This window comes from Columba livia, chromosome 1, assembly GCF_036013475.1.
Source record: "Columba livia isolate bColLiv1 breed racing homer chromosome 1, bColLiv1.pat.W.v2, whole genome shotgun sequence".
Taxonomy (NCBI): domain Eukaryota; kingdom Metazoa; phylum Chordata; class Aves; order Columbiformes; family Columbidae; genus Columba; species Columba livia.
Window position 1 is genome coordinate 43852947 of NC_088602.1, and position 12337 is coordinate 43865283.

The following is a 12337-nucleotide window of genomic DNA, read 5'->3' on the forward strand; positions in this document are numbered from 1 at the left end:
AAAACCTCTTATTTTTCCATTCACAGACATTTGCTTTCCACAATGTTTTCAGTGCAGGCACTTTTGCTCCCTTCTTTCTCTGCACCCTCCATGATAATGATGAATAGTAACAATACAGACATTTATAGTGTGTTAGTATACACATACATGTGCATGCATTTAGCACATTATGTTGAAAAAATGTTAGCAGTGGAAAACTGGAGATAGTTCAATTTGTATGAAAACCTAAAGGAGCCCGAACTTAATTAAGACAATAATGTAGCTAAATAAATTATTTCCCATACTATTGCTAGTTATTTATGTTGATACTGAGTTCTGAAATGTTCTTTTTTAACATTAAGAAAACCAGGATCCAAAATTATTTATTCTGAAGGCCTGAAATTTGTTGGTAGCCCATTGTTGATCTTATCATTCAGATTTTAAAATATCTGATCAGGGATTTTTTCTGCTCCAACAGTTTTAATTTTGCAAGCCACTGGACCTTAATGTGAGCTAATATTTTTACCTATTCTGTAAGTGTGTGGGGGAAACCTAAGAAGGCTTTTTTTTTGTTTAAAATAACAAGTCTATGTGCATACACAGCAATTACTGACATTTCATAAAGTTCATATTGCTGTTCTGTGTATCTCAAATGTCTGTATCAGGGCACCAAAGAGGAAAAAAACACTTTGGAAGCAGAGCCTGAATGAGACACTAGGTTAATACAGGAGTGAGTCCATTTTAATAGCACATTTTTTGCTTTATTGCATTGTACTTCAAAGACACTTGAACATAATTGGTTTTCATTTTCCTCCTCTTTTACACTAATAAAGTCTGTGATAAAGGTGTTCTGACACAGACAATAAATATATCCTTTCTTGTACCATGTACAGAAACTACAGGAAGAATTGAACTCCAAGAAATGAGTGATGTATGGCCAAGGAATCCTTAAAGTAAGAGGAAAATAGGTGGATTCATGCCTATGACCTGTTTAAAAACAGATAAACATGAAAGTAGCAAGTGTAGGAATATCACAAAAACTTACGGCGATGTTAATGTATAGATATATGCAGATATATAGTATCTACTTAGCTCTGACTTCTACATAGCAGTCCAATAAGTTTCTGAGAGTTGTGCACGAGCTTCATCCAGTGTCAACTGCAGAATTACCTAGAGTAGTTCACATTCTGATACTTAGGACAGTAAAGGACTGTATTGGTTTCCACATTTTAACACTGACTACTCGGTCAGCAATTAGTGAAGAACCAAAACTTACCTAGTGGACATCAAGTGAGACTTTTTCAAAAGAGAAAGAAGAAATATGCCATAAAATAACAATAAGAAAATCAACAGTAGTAACGGGAAACTCCTCAAGACTGGATTTTAAGATGCCATTCTGTTTCAAAGGATCAGCAAAGTCTGAAATCACACTTTGAAATGTTGTCGTATAATATTTCTGATATATTCTAATTATGAGACTGTCTGAATGGGTGAAGTTCAACTATGTATAAACTTAACTAACCAACTTGCACTTTATCCACCTTCATGATTTTGAGAATCGCAGGTGTATCATCCTCAGTCTTCTCCTCTACAAACTGAAGAACACAAACCTTTCAAGTTTGTTCTCATAAACCAGCTACTGTGTCTTCTAATCCTCTTTAATCTCTGAAAATCCCTTATGTCCTTCTATGAAGAGGCTACTCAAGATGTTGAGCTGACAAAGTCTTACAGAGTAGGAAAATGAGGGCTTCTGTTTTGCCGTTCTTTCCTTTGAGACGACCAACATTTTGGAGGGGTTTTTTTTGAGTTCCCCTTCCCACCAAGCCGATGATTTCAAGGACTATAAACCTTCCCGATATCTGTGACTTCTATGTCTGTGTTCAGCATAAAGACATAGTTTAGATTATTTTTTTTTTTCCCCCTGGATGCTTTACACTTATTGGTACTGAACTTCATTTGCCATGTTTTTGCCCACTGACTCAGAATTTTTAGGTCGTTCCTTGTCATTGCTATAACATTTTACTCAAGAGGGTATAATCTACAAACTTAGAAATTGTCTGTTCTAGTCCCTTCTCTGGTTCATCGATGAAGACGTTCAACAAAACTGGTCCAACCAGCTATCCCTGCGGTTTCTCAGTAGGGGTTTATTTCTGTTCTGAAAAGGGGCAAGTAAGGCCTGTCCTTTGCTTGCTATCCTTTAACCAATTTTCGTAAAGGAACCTTTCTTCCCATCCTTGTCAGAAATGTCTGAATATAGGAACTTTACAGACCTCTGTAAGAATGTTCATGCATATTTAATGTCAATAGCTATTGCAAATTCCACAGATTTGAGGGTGCTTTTTAATCATTTTTATCAAAAGCTATAATCTTGGCAATCTTCCTTGAAGACAAAAATAACAACAGAAGTTTCCTCTGTTAAAAACAGTTGATACAAATAAAAGAATTTTATACAGAATTTCATACTTTCAGTTGAAATTCACCATATGTCCTCTAATACCTATGCACAATAGGGTGCAAGTTTAATGACTTGCTTTTTTGCCCCTATTGTAATTAGATATTAGAGGACATATGGTATGGTGCAACCCTAGCAGTGAATTTTCATGTTTTGATGGTGTTCAGCTACAGGCATAACATTACTTCAGTGATGATATTGTTGAGAGAATTCATTCGCATGTTGATTTCTAGCTTTGAAACCTGAAAATCCTTTCAGATTATACATATTTATGAAATCTCAAAAACAAATACGAAAATAGTATCAACAGGTGAATTCTCAATAACAAAGGAGCAAAATCAGTTCAAAGAGTGTAATTTTAGACACCACAATGAATGCTGAATTTATTATGTTTCAAATTGTAGTCAGAGTTCAGCATTCATAGTTTAAGGAGTGGCTATTTCTTTCCCTTTCAAAATCTTCTCCTTTTACAAGCATGTGCGCTCCTCAAGTGAGGATCCAGTCTCACATTTTTCTTTCCCTGATGTGTAATCCTCACTTCTGCCTCTCTTACTCAAGTCCATGAGTTATATCACCTTCGGTATCTGCTCTCTTTATTCAGTGAGTCTGACTGAGCTCAGACATTTTTCATTTTTTATTATAGGAATCTGTGGTTAGCCATTGTCTGGCACAGAGATGATACAATCCTTTTAAAAAACTGTTTATTTTGCAGATATAAATGAACGATATATGGTTAGGGTATATGAAAAAATGTGAAAAAGAAAAATCTCAAGATTATATAAATATACAAAAAGGATTTGAATAAGTCACACTGTTCTGTACATGTTCTTTACGATTATAATGTCATTCTTAACTAGTATGTGAAATTTATTGCTAAAGATAACCATATAGTCTCTTTTGTTCATTTGTTTGAGTTTGTTTTTTAAATGCCCAGTATCAGACCACACAACCAGGTGGTTTTTAGTTGCTGTTCTTCAGGCAAGATGAATTTGCCATGTTTTTCAGAGGATGTATGGTATCTCAGTAATTCATACTGCAGCAACCTCCTAAACAGATTAAAACATTTCTTCTTGCATGACAAAAGCTGACACTCTGTTTCCCTGGCTGATAATCTAGGGGACATTACTAACATTACTAACATGCAGCAGTGGAAAACGTAATATTTCACCACTACACACAACAGGCACCAGTTTTGCCCAGACTCATTATTTTATTGTGAATCTTGTAATAGTTATTTGTTTACTCAAAGTACTCATTCTTGAACATCATAAATAAATTAGAATCTTGATTTGTGCATGTTTTATGAATACATTGCTATCTTTCCCAGGGGTAATGAAAACATGATCCTAATGCCCCGGAAAAGCTCAACATGCAGAGAGAAAAGAAGAACCACTGAATTTTATTTCTATTTTATCTCATATTATTTACTACAGTTTGATAACTGTAGGAGGAAAAGATTCAAAACCTTTTAATTTGGGAATTGGCATCACTGATGAATTGCAGTGCTACAAATCAATAGCATCCTAAAATTAAAAAGAAAGCATTAATTTACTTCAAAATTATCATAATCACAAAAAATATCATGGGAAAAGTCAAGAGAGAGCAAAGACTGAAATCTGTAAAGTATTGTCACTGCTTCGTTTGATTGATGACACAGTTTCAAGAGTGGCATTAATGTTTCTACCCATCTCCTCAATTTTTCCTTTAGAGTGAATTCTGCAAATAACTATCCTAAGGGGTATAGAAATGTTAGAAAATTTACATTAAAAACTCTCTGCAAGCGTCCTACATTTGACATCAAATCTGTCAGGTAGAAGTTGCAGAATTGTTAGGTCAGCACTCCCTTTTTTGACTGAGAAGAGTTTATCTCATCACACAGAACTTCTTCAAGTCCCTGTTCTTAGAAGCACTGGTGGTTGCCCGCCCCTGTCCCAGCAAGTGCTGGAAGTAGATCACAGCATAGTGAGCCTCCCAAATGAGCCATGAAGATTGATAAAATACAATCTCAAGTAGCTGCTGGCACCTCCCTGTCAAGCTTACTAATGAGTGCTGTGTTACTGCTAGAGTCAACTGTCACATTATCTCCCAGCTAATAAACGGATCCAGTGACAAACAGCACACAAACAAAAACAAGCAGATAGAGGATCTTTCCTTTTAATTCCATCTCTGTGTGTCCCTAGGACACAATCAAATTGTTGGCAGAGAGGATTTTCATGTTGCAGAAGGAAGTTTTTCGCTGTTTGCTGGTTTATGCATTTATTTACTTTTAGTTATGAGCAATAGAAGCCAGATAAGTAAAAAATATTGTGGTTCTTTGTTTAAAAGCTAAATCCAGTGAATATGTAATATTTGAGGAAGTCAGCAATTTCCAATAAGAGTTTTCATGCTTCTCCAGTCATCAGGAAACAGATTTGTTGAATCTCAGGACGATAATCTTAGCTGAGGTGCTCCCTGCACGAGAAAAAGACAACAGAAAGGATAATTACCTACAAAAAGTGGGTCACATAAAAAATAATTCCTGACGATTCGTGCAAGAGTTAAGGAATAGCATGGTACCTGTGCAACCTTAATTTGGCACCTTTGCTGAGGGTCATTAAAATATTTTCAACACTAGCAGTTCCCAAGGTTCTCCTCCCAATGCCGCTTTCCAACCAATGGGTTTGTGTAACATCAAATATTAGATGAAAGCAAGTTTATAAGCAGCTGCTAATGTCACTTTCAAACTCTACATCTCTGGTACTCAGTAGTGTCAATTTTGGAAATAATTCTTTCTGAGATAACTGTATCATGTTTCTTTGTGCATAGGTTGTACAATAAGGAGGCTCCAAATTTATCATAGCTTAAGTATGCAATTTACCAATTAAACAAAAATAAAACAGTAAAAAGGAAGAAAAAGGAAGAACTAATGAACAAAGCTAGAAGACATATAATACAAAACCACAAAGAGTGAAAGCATAGTCTTTTTCCTTGTGAGCTAGACTGCAGTGGCAGTGAGATGCGTGTTCTGTCAGTTGTGCAGCCGTTTCTCACACAACTGAGGGATGTTGCGACCCAGCTACTCCATTTTAGGCTCTGGAGATAAGCAGCCTTCAGTGCCTACAGGCTTTCCTTCCCTGTCCTTGGTAATGCCCACCCACAGCTTGTCTCCTGCTTTGCCTGTGCCAGTTCTTTCTCTCTTTATTCCTATGAAACTCTCCTTCCTTTGTCCACCTCTGCACATGTTCCCTCCAGCCTGCCCTTCTCTGGTTCTCTTTCCTTCTCTTCTGCATTGATTCAGACCATTTTTGACATTCGAAAATGTTGGTGTTTTTGTTAAGGAACCAATATGACCTTCCGCAAGGATAACTTTACATGTTAAATACACATCAAAAAGACCAGCACTTGTTGCTTGTACCAGGAGTGGTCCCACATTTGCTTAAGCACTAGAAGTAATGAGTCTTGCCTTATGCCAGTAATCATCAATTTCTTTCCTATAGATGTATTTACAAATATTGCTTTTGGGTACATATCATATGCAGTTCTGAGTTGTCTGAAGAAATTTTAGAACTCACATTGAGCAAGAAATAGATGAATGTTGTTTTCTTTAGGTTTTTCTTTTTCCAATGTCATTTGAGACCTACTGCAGTGATTATTTTAGGAAATTAAGTTCTGTCATTTAGTTGCAATTATCACAAATTATTTCTAGGCAGAGTTTTATATTTTTTCAGTTCCCTTTGACATTTCATACAATGAAGAGAAATTTGAACAATAAGGGAGTTCACAGAAGGTACCAAAGATGCAAAAGATTTTTTTATACTGGTATCCCTTTATATTTATCACAGGAAGAAGAGGTTAATATAGAAGAATAAATCATATTCTTATGTCATGAAGTATCTGCAGAAAACATTATTAGTCCTTGAATTCTTATTTTACCAATCTGGACAGAAATTCAAAATATAATTTAAATTTACAACACAGCTTGTTGTGTAAATGATACTTCATAAGCAAGATTATTACCAGAGATGCTTTAATATGCGCAAATCAGATCATGAACACTCAAGCGTACCTACAAATGGCTCCCTCCCAAATCCAGGCCCTCTTCTCTATTAGAAGTCTAGTGAATTGCATTCTAAACCTAAAATGTAATAACAAATGGAATAATGTGATATTTGAGTCATGCATGTGACAACATTGTGCATATTCCTATGTACTTGTAATCAGTGTGTCAGGTGAAAACTCCTCTCACACAAGGCAGAGGTTTTGTCTTACAGTTTCTGCATTTATTAAGGCACACCATTCCTTTAATACCTCTCCAAGGGTCTTGTACTCTATGCTATAAACAAAAATGTCAGAGGTGAAATACAACAAAATTGCATTGTTTATGCTGTCAAATACTCGTTCACACTAATTGTGGTAGAAAAATAATTCTTAGGGCAGAGATAAGGAAATGTTGTTCTACATAGTAATTAGTACAATTTTGTATTTCTGCATCCTTAGATGGTGGAAGTTCAGGCTATAACTAGATTTATGTTTATCTATAGGTTTATGGACTTAAAGAAATTAGTTTAAGCCTACTTGCATTTCACCAGAGGTATAAGTCAGTAGATGACTATTAGAAACCTCTGTCTGCAAGTCACCACTAAACATCTATTCCCAAGCAGTAATTCTTGAAAATCTGTTCTTCTCTTACAACTCTCAGATATCCGTGTAATCTACTAGATCCCAATCCAGTTCCTATCAACCACATGAGAAAAGAGGTTGTCACCATGGTTCATTTTACAATATTTGCTTGAAGTTTCAGTATGATAAAACTTGGAAAGAAAAACTCACCATTTTCTTCCCCTGAAAAACATTGTCCAAAATTGTAGTCAGACACATTTTGCAACACAGTGGGAAACAGTACCATTTCTCTAGAAACAATTCCAGCACTTCAGTTTTCAGGAATATTATGTTTTTCAAAAGAGCATATGCACTAAGCAAATAAATAGATATCTACATAAATGTACGTGAACTGCAAATCAGAGCTTTGTACATTTTCTATCTGGACAGCTTGCTTTTTTTTTTTTTTTTTTTGTAAAAAAAAACACACATTAAAGCCAGGCTGCTTCTGTAAGTATGATACCACAACAAATAGTACTGCTGGCTATCTCTGCTTTGTTTTTACGTCCTGCAGAGAGTGACATCTGTGTGCAAATTAACAACAGATTTGTGTAAGCTAGTTGTGAATGCTATATTGGTTGGGGGGGGGAAATGGAAAGAAACTTACCTATAAAATAATGACTGTAGTAATGAAGTAATTTAATTCAATTTCAAAACACTCTTCTTATCTCCTAGGTGTATACATTGCTAACAAATCAAATAATTAATTACTAGCTTCATGTTGTACACTTGGGTTTTTAATGGCTAAAGACACCCTTGTTTTGTCCTCAACACAGTGTCTTTAGAGCAAAACAGCCAATACTAAGGACCTGGCATATACAGAAACATTTAGGTGGGATTTTATTTTGGACTTGTTTTAATCTGGTCCACAAGATGAACATAAACTAGCAACTGGAGCTTATTAGGTGGCTCCTAAATCACATCTTTTCTGGCAGTTTTATCCAAAAGGGAATCCAGTTCATGCACTTTAAGACTGCTCTGCAAAAGAATCATACAATGCTTTGGGTTGGAAGGGTCTTTAAAGGTCATCTAGTTTAAGCCCTCTGCCATGGGCAAGACCAGGTTGCTCAAAGCCCCATCCAGCCTGGCCTTGAACACTTCTAGGGATGGGGCATCCACAACTTCTCTGGGCAGCCTGTTCCAGCACCTCACCACCCTCATAGCGAATAATTTTTTCCCTATATCTAATCTAAATCTACCCTCTTTCAATTTAAAGCCATTATGCCATGTCCTATCAGTACATGGCCTTGTAAAACGTCCTTCTCCAGCTTTCTTGTAGGCTCCCTTTATGTACTGGAAAGCTGCTGTAAGTTCTCCATAGAGCCTTCTCTTCTGAACAACCCCAGCTCTCTCAGCTTGTCTTCATAGGAGAGGTGCTTCAACCTCTGATCATCTTTGTGTCCCTCTACTGGACTTGTTCCAACAGGTCCATGTCCTTCTTATGCTGGTGGCCCCAAATCTGGTCTCAATACTGCAGGTGAGGTCTCACGAGAGCAGAGTAAGTGGGACAGAATCACCTCCCTCGACCTGCTGGTCATGCTTCTTTTGACGCAGCCCAGGATACAGTTGGCCTTCTGAGCTGAAAGTGCACATTGCTGGGCTATGTTGAGCTTCTCATCAACCAACACCCCCAAGTCATTCTCCTCAGGGCTGCTCTCAATCTATTTTCTGCCCATTCTCTATTTGTGCTTGGGATTGCCCTGACCCATGTGCTGGACCTTACACTTGGCCTTGGTGAACTTCATGAGATGATACTCACAAACCCACTTCTTGAATCTATCAAAGTCCCTCTGGACGGCACCCCTTCGTCACCAGCAAACTTGCTGAGGGTACCAACCATGGAAAGTGGGAACAATTTGGATACTGACTTTAAAATCACATTCCTGATTCAAGTAAAAAATTAATGCAATCGCATCCACTAAAGTCAGCCAACTAAAAATATTGTCTGTTCTCAAACCCAGAAAAAAATTTCTTCAAGAAATAAGAATGTAAATTTATTTTTCAAAGCAATACTAATAATATTTGTATTTGCATCTTTAAAACTCCTGAAAGGCTAGAAATCCAGGTTATTTCCATAAGGATGTCTAATCCTACTTGATGTTAACATGATATCAACTTGTATTAAATGCATCAATGATCAGTGGAGCAGAAGCTGGGAAGTAGTCCCACCCTACTGCTCAGTTAATGCCCTGCCCATGACATTATGGAAATCTGTTCCCTTTTCTGCTCACCAAAAAATGTAACCATTTGTGTAATGTGGACCTTCGTCTACAGAACTCTCTGCAAAGCCAATCACCTCACTTAACCTGGAACAACAAAAAGTGAGGATTCTTGACTGGGATTCAGCTGCCTGAGCACTGGTGTCCATTACCATTCAAAGTGTCTCAAAGGATCCAAGGCATACAGGAGTAGCAGGGGTAGTGTAAGCAGCAAAGGAGACCTGTGCCCTACTGAAGTGATAGACAGTGGTCTGGAGAGGACAACTCTAGGCACCTACAGTGATGTTAAATAGCTGGGAATTATTTTAGCAAGGCATGCATTACCCTCACAGTCTCACTACTGTCTCTCTTGGCTATGAGGGGAACAAGGTAGCTAATCCAGAAGAGAGATGTAGCACCTGGATGGCTGAAGTTTGGGCAAGAAATGTTCTCTACAGCCTGTCGAAGAGAATGCTCTGCAAGGAGGGGGATTTCTTGCATTTTCTGTAGCAGACACATGATTTTCACTTTAATTTCCTATTGTCTAGTTGAGCACTTTAACCCTCCAGCTGTTAAAGTGATAGCACTAAATCCACTGGTTATATTTTCAAAAGAACACGGGGCAGCAGCTATTGCTGTGGTTTTGGTGAAGACTGATGTTTGCCTGTTATAAACACCCACTAATACATGCCCCTTGGGGAAGATGTAGGCACAAAAATTCACTTAAGTGATCCCAACAAAGCTTAAATATGAAACAGACACAAGACAGCCCATTCTGCCAAAAGTGAGGTATCCAGAAACAGAACTGGAAGCACTTAGCAGGCCTCTCCTAGTGAAGTCTGGGGCACTAGAATACTTCTTCAGGCCTCTTAGAGTTAGGGAGCAGGCAGGTGTGAGCAGGACTAGGAGAGTCTGGGTTTCTGGCTGAGCTGATCAGCTTTCTCGTGCTTCCCTTTTTAGGGAAATCGCTTCTCTTTTACTGCCTATAACACTAGAGGTGAATGTAGGAATGTGCTGGATACCCATCATCCCAAGTTTTACTTACTGACCTCTCCGGTTATATTCCTTATCTGCTCTTGTTATTTTCCCCTTCACAATTAGCTGTGAAATAATGATTTAGATGGGAATTCTTTACTTTCTGTTTAAAATATGTGAGCCTTTTATAATTATTAATGCACACACAGCAGCAGAGGAATGCTTTATTCACAATGTCATGGTACAGCTATTAATGATACTCAAAGGACTGAAAATTACCATTTCGGATGTGTCCAGAGCAGTAAACTGGTAAACAAGCCTGCAGTTAGTGCTATGCATGATTTGAATCAACAAGGGTGAAAAGATTTGGTTACTCTGTGTATTAGTGTTAATAGGAATAGATTATAGAGGAATATTTGTGATGTGACCTTCTGTGCACTAATTGAAATAGTATTCAGAGTCAGCAGTGGAGTAATCAAGTTAAACACTGAATCATAAATCATCATGAAAAGTGCTGTCACAACTTAGCCATTAATGCCCTGTATTGCTGGGCAGCCTTACGAAAATATCTGCTATGCCGATCTTTAGGTTAATAGGAACAGAAATGGCATTTAAAGACTATTTGGATCAAATCTGCTCTGAGGTTGAAAGTGTTACTCTGTTAATTTACTGGTAATTTGAAGTGATGTAGTTAGGGTTAGAAGCAATACAGCTGAGCCCCATATAGCTAAACAAAGGGTGGTAGGAATTCATCTAATATTTAGTTATTTGCTACAAAATGCAATACTGACACAACTTCAATTTTTGTGTACCTTCCCTTTGTCCATCAGTTAGTATTTGGTATGGAGATAAAAGTCAAAACACACAAAAACTTAGCTTCACGATATAGTTATGTTGCTAAACAGTTCAGGAAGAGACTTCTGTGTATTTTACACATAAATTGTTAAATCTGATTTTACTGTTATTTTGAAAGCTAAGGACCTTTTAAGCAACGGGTTTGTATGAAACAAAGTACTTGGATTTTTTTAAACGTAGAGTTCTTTTAATCTTGTATTTACAAGAAGGAGAAATAAAGCTTACCTTCCAGAATCAGAGATAAATGGGGTTTCCGAAGGCAGTAAATTTCTTTAGAGTAATTTTGTGATTCAAGTTTGATCAAAATAATAAGCATAAGTAATATCACAGCTGGAATGATGTATACTTTTTCTAATAAAGACCTATGTCTCAACACTGGCAAAGCTTGTGCTAATTTGATTCGTTACTCATCAGATTACTTAGACAACTAGATGCATAATGTTTGGGGGGGCATCTATTTATCATTATTTGCTTCAAATATTGTTAATTAACGTTAACATAAATTGCACTAGGCATCTGGTACAAAGGAACTCATTTTAAACAAGAAAATCCAGTCCTTTAAAAAATTTCAGAGAGTCTTACTTCAAGAAGACATCAAAATGTACATTCATATAAATATGTGCAAGTTCAGCTATAATATATTAAAATGTGGAAGTAACAATATTTTATATACAACTATTTTTCATAAAAAATCAACAAGTGTGGTTTTCTAGAAAATGTATATGCTCATGAACAGGTATGGGGGGGCGGAAACTAACTTTAATAATTGATTGTAAAATGAACCCAAGTGTTTGACTAACTCCAGTTGACTTTCCTATATTTATCTTCTATCGTTATGTGCCTATGAAGTTCTCCACATTATTGAGATTAGATTTTGTTCTCTAGTTTACTGTTGTAAATTAGATTCATGTTATCCCTGAATTTCCCTAAGTAAACTGACAGCAATATTTAGACATAAGGCACTGGGAGTTTGTCTTCTTAGTAGTAAGTAATAAAGAAAATAAATTAATAACATAACTGCAAATGAATAAAGATGTACAATGTATTTCTAAACACAAAATGACTGGGAACAACTGCTAAGTAGAACTGCCATAAAATCTGATTTTGCAAGGACCTGACTTCATTTTCTCTGCAGCTCACAAAGATTTTCTTAACTGACTTGTTCTGAAAGTCAAATGGTGCTGGAATTTGGTGCATTTTCAACATTTGCTTGTGAATTTTCATTCTCTTCAAGTTCAGA

At 36.7% G+C, this 12337-nt stretch overlaps 1 long non-coding RNA gene across 2 annotated transcripts in view; it reads right to left on the minus strand.

The window, feature by feature from the left end:
- Positions 1–4569: 4569 nt before the first annotated feature.
- The window catches only part of LOC110358307 (uncharacterized), a 58070-nt gene continuing 50302 nt past the window's right edge, over positions 4570–12337 (minus strand). For both annotated transcript variants that reach the window (XR_010469846.1, XR_010469847.1), the window contains one exon: positions 4570–4882. This is a non-coding gene — a long non-coding RNA (uncharacterized LOC110358307). The remainder of the gene's footprint in view (positions 4883–12337) is intronic.